The sequence below is a fragment of the Phoca vitulina genome, unplaced genomic scaffold (genome assembly GCF_004348235.1).
Source record: "Phoca vitulina isolate PV1807 unplaced genomic scaffold, GSC_HSeal_1.0 scaffold6, whole genome shotgun sequence".
NCBI lineage: Eukaryota > Metazoa > Chordata > Mammalia > Carnivora > Phocidae > Phoca > Phoca vitulina.
Window position 1 is genome coordinate 63236658 of NW_022589709.1, and position 25179 is coordinate 63261836.

The window sequence follows — 25179 nt, forward strand, 5'->3', positions numbered from 1 at the left end:
TGTTACAAGATTTAAGTGTTACTAACAGATGCTCATCAAGCACTTTAGAGTAAATAAAATAGTGAGTATCGAGGCAGAAAAGCCATGTACTTTCCGAGGTCAATATGTTTATAATATATATGGTGGCAAAAACACAGAGATATCATAAATAACTATTCCATTTTGTTGTCATTTGCCAAATTATTTTTTTACAGAGCAGAGTTTAACTGTAGCTACATCACTGAGAGGAAGGATAGACGAATACTAGGGGTAAGTGGTGGTAGTGGTAGGGTATGTTATCCAGAAAAGAAGACTGAAAGCCAAGGGGATTTTTAATTTTAAATCCCTCAGTTTTGCCACAGGGCATTTATTTTCCTATCTGAATTATATTTAGCACCTGAGAGGAAAATGGTTGTGAAAAGTGCAGATACAATTTTCTTCTTTGGCTTTTTCCAATAATAACATAATTACGAACCATGCTGAGGGAGGGTATAACATTCATTGGAGAGCATCCTAAACTGCACTATGAATGCATTTTTGCCTCTGTGGCATCATTTAGAAATACAAGTCTTTGTGGCGTTTCTGGCTTTTCTTTTTATCTGATGGGCTGATAATCTTATAATAGTTTTGTGACCAGTTACCAAAGATTTGTTGCTATTTTTTGTAAATTGGACTGCTCTTCAATGTCTACAGCAAGCTTAAAAACAATTCTAGAAGGGCATGGGGTAGAATAGTTTGGAAACTTCCAGTCCTGGGTATTTAGTACTGCAGAATTCAATGAGGAATGTTGGAAATTTCTCAAAAGAAAAGTCATTTAAATTCAGTCTCAGAAAAGGTTCTATTATAGACATTACTGAAAAAGAGAAGTTTAGTTGGGCAATCATACGTGATAGAAATCGGTTATTACCAGGCTTTTGGATGTAAAAGTATTTCTCATATATCGAGGTGGAATTTGTATTCTCTTTCTCTCAGTGGTGTTCTATTCCTGTTCTTCTACATAGAGAGTAGAAACATGTCTAGTTTTTAAATGCCATGAAAGTAAGTAATGGCGTGTGAGTAAGAAATTTTTGTAGATTTTCCCTCTTCTTGCTATACTGTTTTGGTTAATTTTGGGACAATGTGATGATTCCTTTTTTTTTTTTATATCTAGTGTGATACACGGATGGTGGCAAATGAAGCATGGGGAGGAAAGAACGGAGTAGATAGACTTGATGCATATGTGTAGACTGGCGCTCTCAGTGAGCTCCTTAGTTTCAAATGGTTGGTCTGGCTGAATTTGGAGGCTAACCTCTTGGCCCTCTGCCTCCTTCCTTGTGACCTGAGTACTTGCTGGACATGTACATGACAGTCGTCTTTGTAACTTGTGATTAATGTATAGGTTCCTCAGTGCTTTGAAATGTCACATTTTCTTATGCTAAAGTTTTATACTATGCATATTTAGCATAGGCATTTTTGGCAAATGATTTCTCTCTCTCTCTCTCTGTCATTTCTCTTTCTTGCCCAGAGCTAGTATCCTGTTTTCTTGGATCTAAGTTTCTAACATACTCAATTATTTAGAACGGTTTAACTCCTGTTGTTTCTTTTCCCTTTGATATTTCAAGAAAAATAGGGGTGCCTGGGTGGCTCAGGCAGGTGAGTGTCTGTCTCTTGATTTAGGCTCAGGTCATGATCTCAGGGTCTTGGGATCGAGCCTCCCTGCCCCCCATGGGGCTCTGCACTCAGCTGGGAGTCTGCTTCAGGATTCTCTCCCTCTGCACACCCCCCACCATGTGCACGCGTGGGCATTCTCTCTCTCTCTCAAATAAATAAATAAATAAATCATAAAAAAGAAAAAGAATTACTATGGAAAATAATAATTCTGTGTCTGTCTCAGTGTATCAAGTGAGTAATAAGTAACTCTTATTTAGTTGTGACTTTTGAAAGAATGTACTCTTGGATTTTATGTATTTTACTTATGTTTTCATTCTAATAAAAGTGAGATAAGTATATCTTTAAAAAATAATCACTGTCAGGTTTGGTATCAGGTTTATAATATCTATATAAATGGGGTATGGTAGCCTTTCATGTTGATCTGTGTTGTGAGACGTGTAATTTTGGAATAATTTGCTTCTTAAACAATCTGTGCCTCGTTTCCTTTTGTAAAGGTAGATATTCTAAGAGCTTTTCCTGCTATGTATGTGTTCAATTATATTCTGGTTACTATTTCTTTCTTAGATCACTTTTGTTAATTTATGTTTTCTTTCATTACTGTCACTGCGTCAGGATTATGTTAATCAGAACAGCGTTATATATACTATTCTCTTATGATATTCTTCATCTTGTTTGGCCTTATCTACATAGTAATTTGTAATGAAATTTGAATTTGCTGTTTCTTACTTAGGCTTTGTGAATTTTACCTCGTTGCTCCTTTTTCTGCTTTTATTTGTATTCACTTTTCCTATTTTTTAGGGTTATTTTAGGGTTTTTTTTCTAGTTCACTAAATGAATACCTAGTTTTATTTTTGTTTTTAATTGATTCGTTCCTGCTACTTTTCTTAGGGTTATTTTATTGACCTTTACTGAAATCCTTTAGCTTATTGAGTTGAATATCTTGTTCTCTTATTTTCATTCTTTTTTTTTTTTAAACAAGAACCCTAAATACCATGAGTTTTTGCCCCATCTGAGTCCATCTTTTACCACCCATTATCAGCTTTTATATAGATTTCCTAATTATTTTTAATGTTAACATAATTCCTAATTATGTTTATTGAAATTTTGATTTCTTCTTTAGTCTATGCCACTTTAGTATGTTTTATTTTAAAGTTTGCCTTTGTGTTTTTAAGTTTCTGTTCTGATACTAATTTCCAATTAATTTTTTTTGTGTGTGTATGTGTTTCACATACTTGTGCATTTTGTGAGCAGATGATATATTTAATTCCTACATCTTATAACTTACTGATATTTTTTTTTAAAGATTTTACTTATTTATTAGAGAGAGCACAAGTAGGCAGAGTGGCAGGCAGATGGAGAGGGAGAAACAGGCTCTCCGCTGAGCAGGGAGCCAGATGTGGGGCTCAATCCCAAGACCCCAGGATCATGACCTGAGCTGAAGGCAGCTGCTTAACAGACTGAGCCACCCAGGCGCCCCACTTTCTGATATTTTTAACTGCCCCTGATATAGGATCATTTTTTTCTTTTCTTTCAGCCTTATTGAAGTATAATTGACAACATTGTAATATATTTAAAGTATATAGTGTGGTGATTTGTATACATTGTACAAGGACTCTCTTAATTAACACATCCATACCTCACATTTTTACCTTTTTTCATGTTTGTGTGAGAACACTTATCTACTCTTAGCAAAATGTAATTATATGATACATTGTTATCAGCTATAGTGACCATCCTATAATTAGATCCTTGGACCTCATTCATCTTAGAACTGAAAGTTTGTACCCTCTCCCCATATTTCCCACTCCTCATCTCCTGGCAACTACCATTCTCCTTCCAGTTTCTATAAGTTTGATTTTTTTTTTTAAGATGCCACATGGTATCATGTAGTATTTGCCTGCCCCTGTCTAGCTATTTCACCTACTGTAGTTCCCTCCATGTTGTTGCTAATGGCAGGCTTTCTTTTTAAGGGTGAATAATATTCCTGTGTGTGTGTGTGTGTGTGTGTGTGTGTGAGAGAGAGAGAGAGAGAGAGAGAGAGCGCGCTATCCATCCATCTGTTGACAGGCGCTTAGGTTGTTTCCAAACCTTGGTTATTGTGAATAATACCACAATGAAAATAGGTGTACATATATCTTTTTGAGATAACAACTTCATTTCCTTTGGATATGTACTGAGAAGTGCAATTGCTGGATCATATAGTAGTTCTAGTGTAAATATTTTGAGGAACCTCCATACTGTTTTCCACAGTGTCTGCACCAACTTACATTCCCACCAACAGTGCACAGGGTTCTCTCTTCTCTACATTTTCGCCAGCATTTGTTATTTCTCTGTATTTTCTTTCTTTTTTTGACAATAGACATTCTAACAGGTGTGATGTGATATGTTACTGTGCTTTGATTGGCATTTCCCTGATGATTGGTGATGTCAAGAACCTTTTCATGTTCCTGTTGGCCATTGTGTGTCATCTTTGGAAAATGTTATTCCACTCTTTTTCCCATTTTTTATTTTATTTTATTTATTTGTTTGGTTTGGTTTTGTTAGTCACCATAGAATACATCATTAGTTTTTGATGTAGTGATCCATGATTCATTGTTTTCATATAACACCCAGTGCTCCATGCAGTACGTGCCCTCCTTATACCCATCACTGGGCTAACCCATCCCCCACCCCCCTCCCCTCTAAAACCCTCAGTTTGTTTCTCAGAGTCCATAACCTCTCATGGTTCATCTCTCCCTCTGATTTCCCCCCCTTCATTTTTCGCTTCCTTCTCCTAATGTCCTCCATGCTATTCCTTATGTTCCACAAATAAGTGAAACCATATGATAATTGACTTTCTCTGCTTGACTTATTTCACTTAGCATCATCTCCTCCAGTCCCATCCATGTTGATGTAAAAGTTGGGTATTCATCCTTTCTGATGGCTGAGTAATATTCCATTGTATTTATGGACCACATCTTCTTTATCCATTCATCTGTTGAAGGGCATCTCGGCCCTTTCACAGTTTGGCTATTGCAGACATTGTTCCTATGAACATTGGGGTGCATATGGCTCTTCTTTTCACTACATCTGTGTCTTTGGGGTAAATACCCAGGAGTGCAATTGCTGGGTCATAGGGTAGCTCTATTTTTTATTTTTTGAGGCACCTCCACACTGTTTTCCAAAGTGGCTGTACCAACTTGCATTCCCACCAACAGTGTAAGAGGGTTCCCCTTTCTCCACAACCTCTCCAACATTTATTGTTTCTTGCCTTGTCAATTTTTGCCATTCTAACTGGTGTAAGGTGGTATCTCAATGTGGTTTTGATTTGAATTTCCCTGATGGCTAATGATGATGAACATTTTTTCATGTGCTTATTAGCCATTTGTATGTCTTCTTTGGAGAAGTGTCTGTTCATGTCTTCTGCCCATTTTTTGACTTGATTATTTGTTTTTTGGGTGTTGAGTTTGAGAAGTTCTTTATAGATCTTGGGTACCAGCCCTTTATCTGTAGTGTCATTTGCAAATATCTTCTCCCATTCCGTGGGTTGCCTCTTGTTTTGTTGACTGTTTCCTTTGCTGTGCAGAAGATTTTTATCTTGATGAAGTCCCAAAAGTTCATTTTTGTTTTTGTTTCACTAGCCTTTGGAGATGTATCTTGAAAGAAGTTGCTGTGGCCAATGTCAAAGAGGTTACTGCCTATGTTCTCCTCTAGGGTTTTGATGGATTCCTGTCCCACATTGAGGTCTTTGATCCATTTTGAGTTTATCTTTGTGTATGGTGTTAGAGAATGGTCAAGTTTCATTCTTCTGCATGTGGCTGTCCAATTTTCTCAGCACCATTTATTGACGAGACTGTCTTTTTTCCATTGCATATTTTTTCCTGCTTTGTTGAAGATTATTTGACCATAGAGTTGAGGGTTCATATCTGGGCTCTCTATTCTGTTCCATTGGTCTATATGTCTGTTTCTGTGCCAGTACCATGCTGTCTTGGTGATCACTGCTTTGTAATATAGCTTGAAATCGGGCAACGTGATGCCCCCAGCTTTGTTTTTCTTTTTCAACATTTCCTTGGCGATTCGGGGTCTTTTCTGATTCCATACAAATTTTAGGATTGTTTGTTCCAGCACTTTGAAAAATGTAATTGGAATTTTGATCGGGATGGCATTGAAGGTATAGATTGCTCTGGGTAGCATAGACATTTTAACAATGTTTATTCTTCCGGTCCATGAGCATGGAATGTTTTTCCATCTTTTTGTGTCTTCTTCAGTTTCTTTCATGAGTGTTCTATAGTTCCTAGAGTATAGATCCTTTACCTCTTTTGTTAGGTTTATTCTGAGGTATCTTATGGTTTTTGGTGCTATTGTAAACGGAATCGTTTCTCTAATTTCTCTTTCTACAGTTGCATTGTTAGTGTGTAAGAAAGCAACTGATTTCTGTGCATTGATTACTCTCACCACTATTGTTCAACATAGTACTAGAAGTCCTAGCAACAGCAATCAGACAACAAAAAGAAATAAAAGGTATTCATATTGGCAAAGAAGAAGTCAAACTCTCTCTCTTTGCAGATGACATGATACTTTATGTGGAAAATCCAAAAGATTCCACCCCCAAATTACTAGAACTCATACAGTAATTCAGTAATGTGGCAGGATACAAAATCAGTGCACAGAAATCAGTTGCTTTCTTTTTCCCATTTTTAAAAAAAAATTATTCATTTGAGAGAGAGAGCATGTGAGGTGGGGGGCTGAGGGAGAGGGAGAGAGAATCTTAAGCAGACTCTGTGCTGAGCACGGAGCCCGAGTTGGGGCTTGATCCTGTGACCCTGAGATCACAACCTGAGCCAAAACCAAGAGTCAGTTGGTTAACCACTTGCACCATCCAGGTGCCCTATGTTTTGCCCATTTTTAAATTGGGATATTTATTATTTGTTTTTGTTTTGCTGTTGAGTTATATGAGTTCTCTATATATTTTGAATATTGCCCTTTATCACATATGTGGTTTACAAATATTTTCTCCCATTGTATAGTTTACCTTTTCATTTTGTGGATATTTTTAAAAGTTTTTATTTATTTATTTGACAGAGAGAGACACAGTGAGAGAGGGAACACAAGCAGGGGGAGTGGGAGAGGGAGAAGCAGGATTCCCGTGGAGCAGGGAGCCCGATGTGGGCCAGGACCCTGGGATCATGACCTGAGCCGAAGGCAGATGCTTAACGACTGAGCCACCCAGGCGCCCTGGGTTTTTTTGTTTTTTTTCTGTGCAGAAGCTTTTTAGTTTGTTGTAGGCCCGACTTATTGATTTTTTCTTTTTTTACTCATGCTTTTGCTGTCATAGCTAAAAAAATCCTTGCCAAGACCAATGTCAAGGAGAATTTTTCCTGTTTCTTTTAGGAGTTTCAAAGTTTCAGGTCTTACATTTAAGTCTGTAATGTACTCTGAGTTGATTTTTGTGTATGGGGTAAGATATAGGTCTAGTTTCATCCTTTTGCGTGTGAATATAAAGTTTTCCCAGCATCATTTATTGACTTATCTTTCTCATTGAATATTCTTGGCTCTTTTGCCAAATGTTAGTTGACCACATATGCATGGGTTTGTTTCTGGGTTTTTGATTCTATTCCATTGGTTTTGTGTCTGTTTTTTTTTTTTTTTTTTTAACTTACTTGGCCCCCCCGGGGCCCCCTCTTTTTTTTTTTTTTTTTTAAATTAATGTCAGTACCATACTGTTTTGATTAGGATAGCTTTGTAATATAGTTTGAAATCAGGAGGTGTGATGCCTTCATGTCTATTCTTCTTTCTTAGAATTGCTTTGGTAATTGTCTCCTCATCCTGCAGAATCAGGTCAGCTTTCTGCTGTGCTTGCTGGCTGGCTGCAAAGCCTCCTTCTCAGCACCCTCCCTCTTGGGAGCACACATAGGGAGCTGGCCATGGGATGGGAGTATATGTGGGTTAGGTTTGAGGAGCACTGGGTTCAGTTGGAGGCTTCATGGGTGAGGCATCCCCAGCTGCTCATGGATGGGTTTCCTGATGGAGTCTGTAAAGTGGTTTTAGGACCTTTGATACATTTTGATCTGAGCTCTCACTTGTCACTCTGGCTTGCCAGCCACTACTGACCCCCTGTGATGGAGCTCACATCTCAGTATTCTGGATGGGGTTAGAAAGAAGTGGGTCACTTTAGCAGCATCCTGCACAGCTGGGCAAAGCAAGTGCTTACTTATATGCTGTCACATTGCTCTATGGGAAAGATCATGGGCTGAGAAAGTCTCTCATGACCTGGGGCCGTGCTCAGGGAGTGCTGGGGGGAGTTGTGATGTGGGGAAAGTGAAACAGTTCCTCTTACCCCTTCAGTGCACCCAATCTCTAATTTTTTTGCTCCAACTGTGTGCTCGCACTTCTCCACTGGACTCCCAGACTTTCACAAAAGTTCTTTCATTCCTGGGTGATTATCAGAATTCGTGTTCCTTTGGGGGAAGACTATAGAAAACTCTTATTCAGCCATGTTGACAATGTCACCCGAACTAGTGTATTTGATTCTTTTTTGTAGGCATATTTAATCTCGCCTAGCATCTTGCAGAATTTTCCCCCTATATTTACTAGTTTAAAAATGTCAGCTATGTTATAGTGTAGGTCTTTACTCATTTATATTTTTCCTGAAGCCATGTAACTGCTCTTTCTGAGATTCAAAAGGTTTTCTAAGACTGTATTTTTCATGGTGGTTTCTCTTTCTCTGGGCTGTCTTCTAGAAACACTGATTAATGTTGGTTAACTCCCTAGTCTCTATTTTTCCACTTCTTTTCTACCACGGTTTCCGTTTTCTTTCTCCGAGATCGTCTAGAACAGTTAAATAATGATTAAATTTACCACCTTCGGTATCAATTCTTATACTCTGTTTTTAGTTTATGATTTTTTCTTTTTTTTTTTTACCGTATGCTTTCTTCTTCCTATTTCACACTATTGCCTTTTTATCTTGCCTGGAATTCTCTTCATTTCATCCTGTTTCTTTCATACAGGCCATGTCCCTTTATCCAAAATAAGGATGCCAAATTGTTTTCTGAAATTTTCTTTTGGTTTCTGTAGTTAAAGATTTTTCAGAGGTTTGCTTTGAATTTTTGGAACAGTATTCTCTTCCCCTTGAAATGCTTAAAAATATTTTTTTCTATTCAGTTTTGAGTGATGCCATGAGGAAACATAGGTTGAGTGGATTTTCCTTGTTCCAGATCCTTTTCTCCCATAATGGTGGTGAAAACTTCAGTCTATGATTTAGTAGACATTATTTCCATTTTAATTACCATTTCCTGGCAGTCTTTATTTAATATACTTCCCCTCAGTTGCAGTTCGAGCTTCTTTCAACTCCCATGATCTGATTCTTTGGTACTCCAAGGAGAAATGTTACATGGCATCCTAAATCCCAGATAAATATAACAGAATTGCATTGTTTTTGAATCCACTGTAATATACTCCAAATGTCTTCCATCTATGCAGTATATTTTTCTTATTGTGATAGATGACACAATTAGAGAACAAGAATTTCCTTTATGCCATTGACTGCAGAGGTCACACAGGTAGAAAATGAAAGGGTCAATTTGTACAAATCATCCTCACTGTTAGATACATTAACAAGAAAATGTAATTGAATTGCATGTATTAAAGAGATGAAACCATACAACAAGTTGTTCTTAATAGAGGAAAAAGATGATATGTGAGCTAAAATTGACATGAAAAACACAGGAAGAAGTTGAGGGGTTGGAGTGGGAGGGAAAATAGTGGAGGTTATTGAGTATCTGTTAGACTGTGCAATTTTGTGTGTTTTTGAAATAGTCACCTAATTATATATCCAGATACAGTAATTGTTGTTCTATAGTTATGATTTAAGTATTCTGTGTGTAATTTTCAGTTGCTTATTTATTTTTTTTCAAAATCAAATTTGAGAGGAATATGTTTGTTAGAAATTGCTTTAGGAATGTATTTATATGTCATTTTGGAACAAGTAGAAAGATTTTTTTTTCTTCTAAATGGCTATGAAGGTGATTAAGTTCTCTGACCTTCTAGATAAATACATTCATGTTAGTTGAATGGTAGGCAGTTAGTAATAAACAGGAGACATTAAGGAAAAATAACACATTTGATGCAAATCAATTTCTGGTACTTAATCACTTCATTGAGATTTTGCCTATAATTTACTTGTATTTTACTGGTAGATGTTTGTTGAAGAAAGATAACAAAGGATTGTCCAATGACATAGAAACCATGGCTAAATAAAGAATTCATAGTTTTTACAATAGGGGGATTATCTGGAATTCAGGTACAAAAAGAGCTTGATACTCCAGGAGTATGTTATTTTGAATATACATTTGAACTGGCTGAAAACCTTACTTTATAGCTGAATGCCTTGGCAGTTTGTTAATCATCACATCCATAAAAATGAGCCATTTGCAATTTAGTGGGCTTCACACTTGGAACATCTTGAAGATGTGTCTTCTCTGGATATGCCAAATTAAGCATGCATTGAAGTTAGATCGTGTTAAAATTTCCACAATAAAATCTTATTATTGCATTTCCTGCATAAGTGGTTTGGCATAGAAATTCTCTTACAATTAAACCTGCTTTGACCACTTGTATGAAAGTGAACCTACTGACTTTGGTTATAGAATGATAGCAGCAATTTTCTTATAAGGTATATTTCAATAATTGGAACCTTGATTTTATTACACAATTGGAGTTACAATCTCCTGAAAAATATTTTTTTTCAGAAGACTGGGTAGTTAAAAACATCATCTTGGTAATGCACTTGAAACGGTGTTCAGATTTCTAACCTATTTGGACCCTGTGCTACACTTTTAGACATGTTAGTTTCCATCTGACTGTTTATTTTTCTTTTAAGGCATTTAAAGTTTCATAGTACGTGCCCCCATCTATATTCACCAGTTCGATTCCCAGTGAATTAAAGATTTCTATTTCTCCATGCTTATAGCTTTCATTACTTTATTTTTTTGCTTTTGTTGAGGCTCCATGTTCTCAACCTGTTCTCATGCACAGAACTTGGCGAACCTCATGTAAGTTGTTAATTTTACCTTTAGTACCTGTGGATTATAACAATACTTGATGAGAAAATTCACTTTTTAATTACTTGGCATTTTATTAATACCAAAAAAATTTAAAGAACAGAAAAGTGTATATTTTTTAATTTACAAAGTTCATTCAGTATATAGACTCTCAGCCCTTCGCAGTAGCATGTGTCAGATTGGGAAACTGATCATGTGCAGTTCATATAGTTTGTTACAGTTTGTTACATTTGAAAAGCATTGATGGCACTTACTAGAAAAGGAGGAAGGGAGGCGGGAGAGAGAGAATGAGAGAGAGAGAATATGGCTCTTTAAAAAGCAAATTAACTGAGTCATTTTAAAAAATGATCACCTTCTGTGAATTGTGTAAGACTGTTGAATTGCAGACCTGTACCTCTGAAACAAATAATACATTATATGTTAAAAAAAAAAAAGAAGAAGTTAGCAGGCGGGGAAGAATGAACTGGGGGAAATCAGAGGGGGAGACGAACCACGAGAGACTATGGACTCTGAGAAACAAACTGAGGGTTCTAGAGGGGAGGGGGGTGGGGGGGGTGGGTTAGCCTGGTGATGGGTATTAAAGAGGGCACGTTCTGCATGGAGCACTGGGTGTTATACGCAAACAATGAATCATGGAACACTACATCAAACGCTAATGTTGTAATGTATGTGATTAGCATAACATAATAATAATAAAAAAATGATCACCTTCATTGAAGGTGAGAAAATCCCTCTAGGCCTTGGCTCTGACTCTTCAGGAAAAACAGACAATGGAGAGGCAGATAAGGCTGCTTTCATTCTTTGTCATCTCTGAGGGACCTGGAAAGCCTGGAGGCCTGAGAATACTTCCTCCCCAAGGATATACTAGCATATCTTGGGGGACCTGAAGCTCAGTGTTGGGGTTTTGTATAAGTGTGGCACCTAGAATAATGGGTCGGATCTTCTTAATGGGCTGATGGGTATAAGTAGATAGTGGTCTCAAGCAACTCAGCCTGCAAGTCAGAAACCACAAGCCTCCCCTAGTGAGCTAACTAAAGATCCTTCTGATGAAGTTAACTACATTCTCTGGTGTCTCACCTACTGCCTCAGTTTAACTCAGTGGTTCTCAGATGAGGGCAGTTTTGACCCGGGGGCCAATGTTTGGAGGCATTTTTGGGTTGTGACAATGAGGAGAAGGGTGTTACTACTGTCTAGTTAGTAGAAGCCAGGAATGCTACTAAACATCCTCCAAGGCACAGGACACCCCCACCCCAATAAAGAATTATCTGTAGGAGTATTTGATAAAACCATCTCCAAACAACAACAACAACAACAACAACAACAACAACAACACAACTGTTCAACCCTATAGCTAACATCGTACTTAAAGGTGAAAGAGTGCTTTCTCCCTAAGATGGGGAACACAGCAGTAATATCTTTTGTCCTACCTCTGTTCACTATTTCACTAGAGATACTAGCCAGTGCAATTTTGCAAGAGAATTAAAAGGCATATTTTGCAAAGGAAAAAATAAAGTGGTCTTTATTCATGGGTGACATGAACATGTACATAGGTAACCACAAGGAAGAATTTCAAAGAAAGTGACTTGAACCAATAAGTGAGATGAGGAGGGTCTCAGTATCCAAGTCTGTACAAATTCATTTTATTTATAAATACTTGAAATAGTGAAAATTGAAAATTCCATTTATAATATTATCAAAAAATAAAACATTTAGAAGTAAATTTAAGAAAATACATGCAGAACCTCTGCAAAGAAAACTATAAGGTAGTACTGAGAGAAATTAAAGCAGACCTAAATAAATGGAGAGAAATACCATGTTTGTAGATTGGAAGACTCAGTATTGTTAAATGTCACTTCTCCCTGAATTAATCTATGGATTTAAATCTTAATTTTCATCTCAGGAGGGTGTTATGTCCGAGGAATTGACAAGCTTATTTTGAAATTTATATGAAAAAGGAAAGAATCTGGAGTAGTTAAAATAATCTTGAAGGAGAACAGTTCTACCTGACTGTAGACTTTCTATAAAAATACAATGATCAAGATGGTGAAACTTTGGCATAAGTATAGACAGAACAGAATATAGTCCAGAAATAGACACATATTTACAGAGTAACTTGATTTTTTCAAGACACCGAGGCAATTAAAAGAGGGAATGCGAAGTCTTATTTACAAATGGTACTGGAACAATTGGATGTTCACATGGAAAAAAATGCATCTCCACTACTACTTCAAGCTGTAAACAAAAATTAATTCACAGTGGATCACAGACGTAAAAATAAAACACTACTAGAAGAAAATGTAGGTTATTATTTTTCAAATTGGTGTTTGTGGTGGATGGTATGTTTGTGTCCTCCCAAAATTCGCATATTAAAATCTAACCCCCAATGTGATGGTTTTAGGAGGTGGGGCCTTTGGGAGATGATTAGACTGTGAAGGTGGAGCCATCATGAATGGGATTAGTGACCTTCTAAGGGGCTGAAGAGACCAAAATTCTCCCCTTCTGTTGTGTGAGAATATAGCCAAGGCACAGCTGCCTGTGAAAAGGAAGCTGACACTCACCAGACACTGAATTTCCAGCACCTTGATCTTGTACTTCCCAACCTCTAGAACTGGGAAAAATAAAGTTCTGTTGTTTATAAGCCACCCAGTCTCTGGTTTTTGTTAGAGCAACCTGAACTGACTAAGACAATAGTAGGTCAATATTTCTTTGATAAGATACAGAAAATACCTTAAAAATTGATATATCATCAAAAGACTAAATGAGTAAGCATGCCACCAACAAGATGAAAATATTTGTAAAACATGTCTGATAAAACACTCAAATCATTATTACATAAAGAATTTCATACTTAAAAAGACAAAAATTTCCAAAGTATTTCAATGAGCACTTTACAAAGGTACATATATGAATGGTTAGTGAACACAGTAAAGAGAGCTTAAAATTTTTAGCCTTCAGAGAAAAGCATTTACAAGCACATTGAGATAATACTATACACCCACTAGCATGGCCAAAATAAAAAATATCATCAACCCCAAATACTGGTGGGGAAGATTGGAATGACTAAACTCTCCTACATTGCTGGTAGGGATATTAAATGTTAAAACTGCTTTGGAAAAAGTTTTTGTGCTTAAAATTAAAAGTTACCCAGAAGAAATAAAAATTTATATGTAAGAAAGACTTGTTAAGAATGATTGTAGCAGCTTCATTCATTACAGCCCTGAACTGGAAACAACTCATTATCAACAGGAGAATGAATAATCCCATTTTGGTTTAGTTGTACAAAGTGGAATACTACTCAGCGGTATAAATGAATGAGCTATTGGTACCCACAACAACATGAATGAGTCTCACAGACATAATGCTGAGCAAAAGAACCAAAATAACATAATACATCTTGCATAATTTCATTTTTAGGAAGTTCTAGACCAAAACCAATGCAAGGTTAAAAAAAATGATTGCCTCTGTGAAGTTAAGATTGACGAGAGAGAGACTTAAGAGAATGTTTTAAGGAGATGGAAATGTTCTATGTCATCAGGAGAGTGTGGGTTACACAGGTGTTTCTGTGTTGCACAATTGTACTATTGGGATTTATGCATCTTTTTTGCATGGTCACTTACTTGAACATTTAAAAATGTTAATAACAATAGCAGTATGGGGTAAAAAAATACTTCTCATTTTATAAAATTATATCCATGCTCACTTCAGCAGCACACATATTAAAATTGGAATGATACAGAAAAGATTAGCATGGCCCCTTCACAAGGATGACATGAATAAAAGGATATTCTTCTTTAGTTTCAACTTTTCCTTGCAAAAATATTTGAACAAATTTCAGCTTTTGAGAATTTGCCTTAACTTTTAAATAATGCTGGAAATATTGTGAGACTATTTAAGAGTTCCTCATTGCTTAAGAACCAAGAATTATGTAATATTTTTGACAATTCAGTCCATATGCATGTTACATATAGATCTATATAGAAAAGGGTTTCTTCTCTTTTTTTCTTTTCCTTTCTTTTCTTTCTTGAAGAGCACAAACAGGGAGGGGGGCAGAGGGAGAGAGAGAATCCCTAGCAGGCTTCATGCTTAGTGCAGAGCCCAACGCATGATTTCTGTCTCACAACCCTGAGATCATGACCTGAGCCGAAATCAAAAGTCAGATGCTTAACTGACTGAGCCACCCAGGCACCCCAGAGATCACGGTCTTTCTTAATCAAATGGAAATAGTCACCTGACTTTGAATTTACCTTTCACATGTTTAAAACAATTTTCAAGGATAAATGTAAAAGTGAGGAAACGCAGGTATCATCAAAGAATAAAAACTTGTAAATGTGATAAATTACAATTGTATAGACTAAAATATTTCTAAACAACTAAAGTTTTTTTTTTAAAGATATTTGAATGGCCTTAAAAAGTCTATTTTTAGATCCATTTTAATAGAACTACTCGGAGTTATATTTTCAGTTAGAAATTGACTTAGAAAGGAGGCAGAATTTGATATCATTTATTTAAAATCATATTCCTTAATTTTTTTTTTTTTAAAGATTTTATTTATTTATTTGAGAGAGAGAGAGAATGAGAGACAGAGAGCATGAGAGGGAGGAGGGTCAGAGGGAGAAGCAGACTCCCTGCCGAGCAGGGAGCCTGATGCGGGACTCGATCCTGGGACTCCAGGATCATGACCTGAGCCGAAGGCAGTCGCTTAACCAACTGAGCCACCCAGGCACCCTAAAATCATATTCCTTAATTTTAATGATTCTCCAAAGTGTTGATATTGTTAATTTTAATCTTTTATCTTGGAAAATTCTTCTCTTGTTATTTTGTATTTAGATGCTTTTTACAAAGCATCACATAAACATATTGTCATATAATTGCACACTAAAAATGAGTATAGGAATTCCATTTGTCTGTTTAATATTTTAAGAAAAAGTCAAAATAAAGTGGTAGTCAATGTTCAGGAATCTTTTTAATCACTCTTCAACAGGGATAGCTGAAGAGATAGTTCATCAACTTTCCTGATAAGAAAAATTTTTAAAAGTTGTACATTTATAAATTAATGTGATTAAGGAGAAAGACACAATAGCCAAAGACAAGATTCCTCTCCAAATCATCAGGAAACTTTAGCGTTCTTCAATTTATATCATCTACCGGGACCTATTGGCATTTTGAGCCATATCATAATAGGACGCATTTCAGGGTTATTCTTTTTTTTTTTTAATTTTTTATTGTTGTGTTAATCACCATACATTACATCATTAGTTTTTGATGTAGTGTTCCATGATTCATTGTTTGTGTATAACACCCAGTGCTCCATGCAGAACGTGCCCTCTTTAATACCCATCACCAGGCTAACCCATCCTCCTACCCCCTTCCCCTCTAGAACCCTCAGTTTGTTTTTCAGAGTCCATCGTCTCTCATGGTTCGTCTTCCCCTCTGATTTCCCCCCTTCATTCTTTCCCTCCTGCTATCATCATCATCTTCTTTTTTTTCTTTTAACATGTATTGTATTATTTGTTTCAGAGGTACAGGTATGTGATTCAACAGTCTTGCACAATTCCCAGTGCTCACCATAGCACATACCCTCCCCAATGTCTATCACCCAGCCACCCCATCCCTCCCACCCCCCACCACTCCAGCAACCCTCAGTTTGTTTCCTGAGATTAAGAATTCCTCATATCAGTGAGGTCATAAGACAACCGACAGAATGGGAGAAGATATTTGCAAATGACATATCAGATAAAGGGCTAGTATCCAAAATCTATAAAGACTTCTTAAACTCAACACCCAAAGAACAAATGATCCAATCAAGAAATGGGCAGAAGACACGAACAGACATTTTTCCAAAGAAGACATCCAAATGGCCAACAGACACATGAAAAAGTGCTCAACATCACTCGGCATGAGGGAAATCCAAATCAAAACCTCAATGAGATACCACCTCACACCAGTCAGAATGGCTAAAATTAACAAGTCAGGAAACGACAGATGTTGGTGGGGATGCAGAGAAAGGGGAACCCTCCTACACTGTTGGTGGGAATGTAAGCTGGTACAGCCACTCTGGAAAACAGTATGGAGGTTTCTCAAAAACTTGAAAATAGAGCTACCATACAATCCAGCAATTGCACTACTAGGTTTTACCCCAATGATACAAATGTAGGGATCCGAAGGGGTACGTGCACCCTGATGTTTATAGGGTTATTCTTATGTTCTCATGACAATATGATTTTTTTAAAAGAATTTATTTATTTATTTGACAGGGAGAGAGAGGGTGCACAAGCAGGGAGAGCAGCAGAGGGAGAGGGAGAAGCAGGCTCCCTGCTAAGGGAGCCCGATGGAGGGCTCGGTCTCAGGACCCTGGGATCATGACCTGAGCTGAAGGCAGACGCTTAACTGACTGAGCCACCCAGGCACCCCGACAATATGATTATGGAAGCTAGTTCTAGAAGTGAGAGAAAGCCTTCGATTTTACTTGCATTGATAAATAATATCAATCAATTCATTGACAATGCTCTTTGAAAATGTGATCTGTTATTATAAGTGTTCTTTGATATCCTGAAAATTTTGGGCTTTCAACTTTGTTTAAAAGACTAGTTTTTGTATAGTAAAGACAGGCTTTACTTAGCCATGCCTGTTCCATGTCTGGATTCTCATAACCCTGTTCTTGTAAACCATATTTATTAAGCCCCAAATGGTATTTAGTTCTCGTCGCGTGGCATTATTGGAAAATGGTTGAAATTTTATTCCTTTAATTATGTGTTTTTCTCATGAAACGATGCTACGTCTTTATAGAGATAGTTACTTCAGCATGTGGTTTTCTCTGTGTATGTGTGGGTATAGACCCGACACACACAGCCCATACATGTGATTCCATACCTAATGTAAAATGTTGAATCCTGTTTTTCTACTTAGCATTTATTGTAAATGTTTTCCTGTGTAACTAAAGATGCTGTTTGTATTATAGGAACATACCATAATTTGCTTAATCATTCTTTCACTGTTGGACACTTCCTTGTGTTATATACAATTCTCTAGGGAACATCTGTGTGCATACATTTTTATCTGCATTTTGGATTATTTCCTTAGAATAGATTCCCAGCTGTGAAACTGCCAGGTCAAATACTCTTCCAAATTGCTTTCCAAGAAGGCAGTTTTCTATCAGTAGAGATAGATAGGTATGCTCGTCTCATTGTCCACTTGCCAAACTTATTATAATCCCTGTTTTTGCTAGTTTAGATGGAATTTCATTGTTTTAGTTTGCACATCTTAGATGACTCATGAGGATGAAACTTAAAAACCCATTGTTCATGCCTTTGTCTTTCAGGGTTTTAGAATTTTCTTAATGATTCACATGATCTCTTTTTTTGTCTAAGGATTTTATTCTTGTCTCTCATAACAGTTTTTTTATGTATAGGCATTTATTTTTAATATGGGCAAGGAAAAGAAGGAATTAATGATTGGTTAATTCTGATTTTTAATTCAGAGAAGTAATTTTTTATGGGGTCAGGCAATATCCTTTAACATTGATTATTTTGTGCAAAAAATTCCATGGGCGAATGAAATCTTAACACTGTTAGTACCTGAATAGGGGATCTCATTAGTAGTTTGATAATTAACCTGTGGCATATAGTTGGCTTTTATTTTTGGAATATCATTGCTTTAAAACTACAGCTAAAGAAGGCAGATGGTTAACGTGTTTTCTCCTTCCCTGAAAATATCCAAGACTGGAACCAATATTGTCAGTCTCTAATGGAGGTTGGTAATGTCAAGATGGTTTGTGGCCATGTCAAGATGTTGAGTCAGTACCCAGGTCATTGCTTAGTAAAGATGATGCTCTTTGGACTAACAGGAGACCCAGCAACAGGATCTTAACAATTTCTGATTCTCCCTCATATTCCTTCAAAATAGTGCAGAACATTTCGTTCTTTAGAAAACATTCAGGCCTCTTTCCTTAAGTTACAGCACTTACTATTTTTCTATTTGTGTTATTAGTCTGTGCTTTTTTTTTTTTTGTAACCATGAATACTTTGGGGGAAATAACATTTTTAATAAATCATTATGCCTTTGCTTTATTTGTGTCTACATACCCTCCCATTAGTCATTCTATGTGTATGTTTTTGCATGTGGATGTATAGCTTTTTTCAAATATGGATTATTCCATTTTGACAAAACATTAATTATTTTCTGCTCTTCCACAGTCACTTCTTATTAGGTGTGTCATTTAATATTCACCAATCATTAATTTCTTCTTTTCCTTGCCCATACTTTTTGTCTCCTTGAGATCTTCAGAATGTGATTCAGTCTCCATTCTGTTATGATTTATAATTATCTGCTCAGCAGGAAGCCTGCTTCTCCCTCTCCCACTACCCCTGCTTGTGTTCCCTCTCTCGCTGTGTCTCTCTCTATCAAATAAATAAATAAAATCTAAAATTTTTTTTTTCTGTAAATGGAAATAACTACACATTTAATTAGTTTCAAAAATTTGTATTTTTTCATGAAGCTGAGTTCTCTTGTCATGTTGTAGCCATAACGGCTACATTGTCTACTGTTAATTTGCATTTTAACTGAGTTTTAAACATTTAACTAGAGGATGGTCCAATAGGAGATTCTATAACCATCTCAGTAATTGGTAGGCAAGAGTTATTTTTTATTGCTATTTTAGCAGTAGGGAAGTCTGCCCTACAGGGTTGGGGAAAGAACTGATAACCTTCAAAGCAGGCTTTGTACTTTGGGGCTGTCATGAGAAAAACAGGACAGAAGTTAGGAATGGAGACATTAGAAGAGACAGATGGTGAGAGGTTATAATGATTTCTAGGATCACCCAAATCATCTGAAATTTATGCCAGAATTTTTTTTTCCAGTTAGGGCAGCATGTCATGCTTATTTTGAGCTTCCATGGACACACTTCATGCAGTTCTACTGGACTTTGCATTCTTTTATGTTTCTTTGGGTCTTCAAGAAGTTTCTGATGCACATTGGGTTTTGTCAGCATTTTTGGTAACTGACAAATTTTAACATTATAAACGTTTCTAAAACATTTTTTTGAAACCCCTCTGTTGAAAGACTTGAAAGTAAGATGACTGATTCTTAGATTGTCTGCATTTAGAACAACCTTCTTTTAGTTGCAGAAACAGAGTGATGGTGTGTATTTTCAATGTGAGACGGGGAAGATTTTAGTGGGCACAGCAGCTGTTGATTCAAGTATAATTATGCATGTTGCTTCTGGGTTTTCTCTTAGGTGAATCAGCAGTTTTAGTTTATTATGAAAATTAGCAATCTATAAGATAATTCTGTAGAATGAGTTCCCAGAAATACAAGGTACATAATCTGGTGAATATGAAATGCTCCAGTGAAATATTCATATCCCATTGTGATCCTCAATGTTCTAGTTGCAAGTATGGTCGTAGTGTCAAGAATAAAATCGATTTGACATGGGATTGAAAGTAACAAAAATGCTTTATGTTCTCTGGAGAAAATAGGAACGATTCCTTGTAAATGAGAAACTTCAAAATTAAAACATAAAATACTAGCTATAGATTTCTCAGCCTGACTCTCAAATTTTTTAGAATAAACTTTTCTGAGCATTGGATTTTGAAATCTATGAGTATGTGAGATTGGTCTATGAAACAGCATACCCAATTACATACAAGATTCCCTATAGTTAGAACACTTCTTTGTAGATATATGTTTTACCAATTAACTATTTTTAGCTCAATCCTTCCTATGTGCCCAGCAATGTGCTAAAAGCTGTGCATTTATTTAATGCACTTTTCATTTTGTTTTTGTTTTGTTGGCCATATGAAAGACCAAATAAGTAAACTTGAAACTTTTGGAGTGGAGGAAGCACATTTGCATTTTAATCAAGGACTCTCCTCCCCAGGGATTGAAGAAAAGTCATAAATGTGTAGCAGAATTTTGGAGGTCAAAGGCAGAAGTTGTCCAGCATTATGGAGTAAACGATCATTTAACCTCTTACTCTAAGTGTATTTCATGTAAGGTATAGATGAAGGGTCATCAGTATATTTCATTTGTGATACTATCCAGGAAGAAGATTAATCAGAAGAAAAGGGTGCTTGGCAGTTTGAGAGAAAAAAATATACATGGAGTAGTTAGTGTCAGGACATCTTAAGTGTCAATAGCCTTTGAGGAAACACAGCCTAGTGTTAGCAGGATACAATGTTGCAGAAGTAGACCCCTGTTCCATTGGAATCTTTCAGTTACTTCTAGAAATAGAACTTCATTTAATCAAAATTTTATTTAGCATCAGGTATATTATTGGTGCTGAATAAAGTTCTTGCTAAACCAACAAATGTATGCTCCCTTAGAATGCTGAAGGCATCCTACATGGGATGATAGAGTCAGATGTCTCCTGCTAGGAGCTTACACAGAAAGCAAAGTTACACAAATAGCAATAATCACAGAATACTGAGGGCTTGGCAAATGAAGGCTATGGACAAGAATTGATTTAGGAATTCAGCCATTTGAAATCATTTTAGAAGCTTGAGGGATATGAATTATAGAAACATCCAGGGAAAGGATAAAAATTTTCTGTAGGGTAGGAAAATGAGGCAAGATGAGATACTGCTGTAAGGAAGAAGTGGCATTTGAGCTGGGTGGGATTTTTATATTTAGAAATGTGAATGTGTGTAGTGAAAAAGGAGGAGAGGAAGGGTGGCCCATTCTAGATTGAGGGAATTAAATTGACTAATTTTTATATTCTACATTTATTGATTGCCTCCTATGCACTAGGCACTGAACTAAGTTATGCTTGGAACACAGAATAAGTAAGAATTTGAGTTCTCATCTTTGAAGAGCTCCCACTGTGGGAGTTGCAATGTGGGGGAAGCATATGTATAAGCATTGTACAAAATGTGTGCTGAAGGCGGTCCTGGTGCTCTCATGGCCTGAAGGGGGCGCCTCTCCTACACAGAGCACCAGGATGGGCTGGGTTCATTCTCAATACTCCTCAGCCCAGCTAGCAGCTATGTGAGCTACAGAGTCCAGCTGAAGGTGCATTTTTGTTGTTGTTGTTGTTGTTTGTAGCCCCTTTCATAAAAGCTTTGTACTAAAATTATTCATGTATTTATCTTCCCTCTAGACCTTAAGTTCTTGGAGGCTACTAAATCAGGTTTTCTCATCTTTGCCTTACTTCGTGGTATCTAGGACAGTGCCTTGCACACAGAGTGGATATTAAAAGACTTTAGGAAGGTAATTATGTTTTGTATTTCTTGGAAGATAAAGCATATCTTGTTGAAGGCATGGCTGTGAGATAAGGTGTCCTATCCCTATGCACCTTCAGCCTCCCTAATCCCACCCTGTGCAGTTTCTAAAGCTGTCTTGTGACGGAGGCCAGTGATGGCCTGTGTTTGGGTTGGAGCCACTTTTGACACTTGTAATTATTTTTTGAACTATGAACCCTTGGCAGGCATTTTAACCTTCTCATCCATCTGTAGCTAAGCTTTTTTTTATTAAGGGAGGGGGAAGCTGAACATGAGCAAGCTACTCTTTTCATTTATTTTTTAAAAAATACTCGTTAAAAAGTCACCTTTCCCCAATTTCACATTCAATTTAAGTTCATCCTTACCTGTAAGACACTAAGTCAATATCCTGAGATTGTTTAGGAGGCTTCTTATTTTTCTCAGCTGTAAAGTCAATTACCTTTCAAATGATTTTATAGCTGACAGTAAATGGCCCATGAAGTATATGAATAAAAATGAGGGCAAACATTTCATGGTTAAATAGTTATAATGGTAGTCAGTGTAATGGACTGAAGTATCAAAAATAATCAGTGACAAATTACTTAGTGGTCACATGATATTATGCTATGGTTTCTACAAAGATATCATTTGCAGGTGTTCTGACACACATCTGACCCAAGTTTTAATTTATGATGTTTTATTTTATGTAAGCAAGTGTCTGTATATTTCTAGAGTAAGAACATCGATGGAGATCAAATATAAGAAAAACGAGCTATGACTTGGTTTCATCATCATAAATGGTATTTGAGAATGTTGATATCTTTGGAAAATATACTTAAGTATCTACCATTGCTTATCACATTTCATGGAAATGGTATAATTGTATAGCTTCTTCCAGGGTATGTATACATCACCTCTGTCATTGTGTAAACAGATTAATTCTACTAGTTCTTTTTTTTTCATGAATTGATTTTTTTAAAAGATTTTATTTATTTTGAGAGAGGGAGAGAGCACGCACAAACAGGGGGGAACAGCAGAGAGAGAGGGAGAAGCAGACTCCCCTCTGAGCAGGGAGCCTGACACAGGGTTCGATCCCAGGACCCCGGATCATGACCTGAGCAGAAGGCAGACGTTTAACCAACTGAGCCACCCAGGTGCCCCTCTAGTAGTTCTTAAATAGTTCCTTACGGCATTTTTAAGAACTGTCATGTTTTCTGGGTTGTTGTGACACAGATTGATGGTAGCCATGCCTGACCTCATGGTGAAGGGAAAGAGCAAGTGGAGTATTGAATGGGCATCCTGTTTACCTGAAGTTGTACCACCAAAATTTCTTCATCGACACTAGCTATTTCTTCAAAGCTCTTTGTTTGGCCAGAGAGACTGAAATCAGTCTGTCCCTTTACAGGTCCACTATGAGACATTTCAAAATGCTCTGTCTTTGTATCCTAACTTCCTCCTCTTACAAGGGTACCAGTCAGATTAGGGCCCATACTAATGGCCCCATTATTAAATTACCTTTTAAAGGACCTATCTCCAAATACAGTCACATTCTGAGGTGCTGGATGTTAGAGAGGGCTTCAACATAGGAATTTTGGAGGGGCACAATTCAGCCAGAATATTATACATGATCTGGACCTCCATTATTTCCTTGATCTCATATCCTACAACTCTAGTCTCTTAATCTACCCAGCCAAACCAGCCTCACTGCTCATACTAGAACATACCAGGTATGTTCCCATTCAAGGGCATTTTTACTGGTTCTAAGTCTGCTTAGGTAGTTTTCTCCTCAGGATATCCATTGGCTCAGTCTGCCATCTCCTTCAAGTCTTTGCACAAATTTTCCCCTCTCTTAGAGGTCTATCCTAACTCTTACTTAAAGTTGCAATCCTGATCTCACTGCATTATTTATTCTTCACAGTCCTTGCCATCTTCTAGCCTAACATAATATTTATTATTTTTGTGTATTGTCTTCCTCTAGCCCACTAGCATGTGACCTCCGTGAGGGCAGGGATTTTCATTTGTTCACTTATGTCACATTATCCCAGGGCATAGCACATTGTAGGCATTCTATAATGATTCAGTGATGAATGAATCGAAAGGACACATTTTTTTTTGTGATGATTGGCTCCATCTGGTTTCTAAACCAGAGATCGTCATGATTTCCAGGAGCTGCTGCTTTAAAAAAATAGAATGGTTCCACGGCCACTGAAAACCCTAGAGTCTCCATTAGATCAAGTTAAACAAGTTACCATAGGACTTCCAACCTGTAACATGCAAATGCAATCTTTAATCTCCATAGGTGAAACAGATCAAATGCAGCATATCATAGGTGTTTTACACATTGCAATCCTTTTATTCTTGAATCATCTTGGGTGATTAATGTTTCAGACTTATTTTGGGAAATAAATATATATTTAGGTTCTTTTTCCTATTCTTTTAAAAGATTCATTGCTATGTCACATAAATTTCACACAATTTAGGTTAAGAATGACAATGATTTCTTTGTTTCATATGGGAGGAATATTACTTGAAACAGTTGCAGTATGATCTTTTTATTTTTGTATTATTTCCTCCTTTGTTTTGCTTATCTTTTCAGGGTTTTGGTTGTGCGAGAACTATCATGAATGAAATTTATTCTCCTTGAAAATAAATTCTTCTAACCCTTTTAGGTTTTTTTTGTCATTTAGAATAAATCTAGATAAAAGTTCTCCAACATTCAAAGTTGGAGGGACACATACTTAGGAGGGATGGTGTGGTGTTGGTGTGCATGCATAGTGAGTGGAGGAAGCCACATCTTTGAAATGTGTGTTCTGGAGTCTCAATGAGGATAAAATGAGAATATAAGGGAAGAATGAGCTTGGGTAAAGAAAAGAAATAGAAAAGAGAGGAAGTAGAAATATAGACATGACTGAAGAATATTTAGAAGAAAAGGAAGAACAGAAAGAAAAGAAAAAAGTGGAGAAAAGGCTTTAAAGAGAAAAAGTAAAAAGAAAGTAAGACCAACATTTGTTGAGTGCCAGCCATGTCCCAGACTTTGTGCTAGTTAGGAGTCCTTTAACGTATATAAATCCTTCCAATAATCCTCTGAATTAGGCATTATCATCAGTAATTTACATATGTACAAACTGGTCAGTTAAGTAATTTAGTACCTCCCAAACTTTTCTGGTCTTAACACACGTAGAAATGATATTCATATTTGAAGGGCCCTTGAGGTTAATCATAGACCAGTACTTCAAAGCTTTTCATGCTTTCGTCATCCACTCTATCCTGAGGGTTGGCAGGATCAATATCTCTGCAAGCTGTAATTTATTCTCAGTTCA

General features: G+C 36.7%; 1 protein-coding gene and 1 non-coding gene across 4 annotated transcripts in view; both read left to right on the forward strand.

The window, feature by feature from the left end:
- PDE4D (phosphodiesterase 4D) overlaps positions 1-25179 on the forward strand; it is a 1449177-nt gene that overhangs the window by 196913 nt on the left and 1227085 nt on the right. The window lies entirely within an intron of this gene.
- Positions 14360-14465, forward strand: LOC116632554. Its single transcript, XR_004299469.1, has one exon. It is a non-coding gene; the product is annotated as a U6 spliceosomal RNA (small nuclear RNA).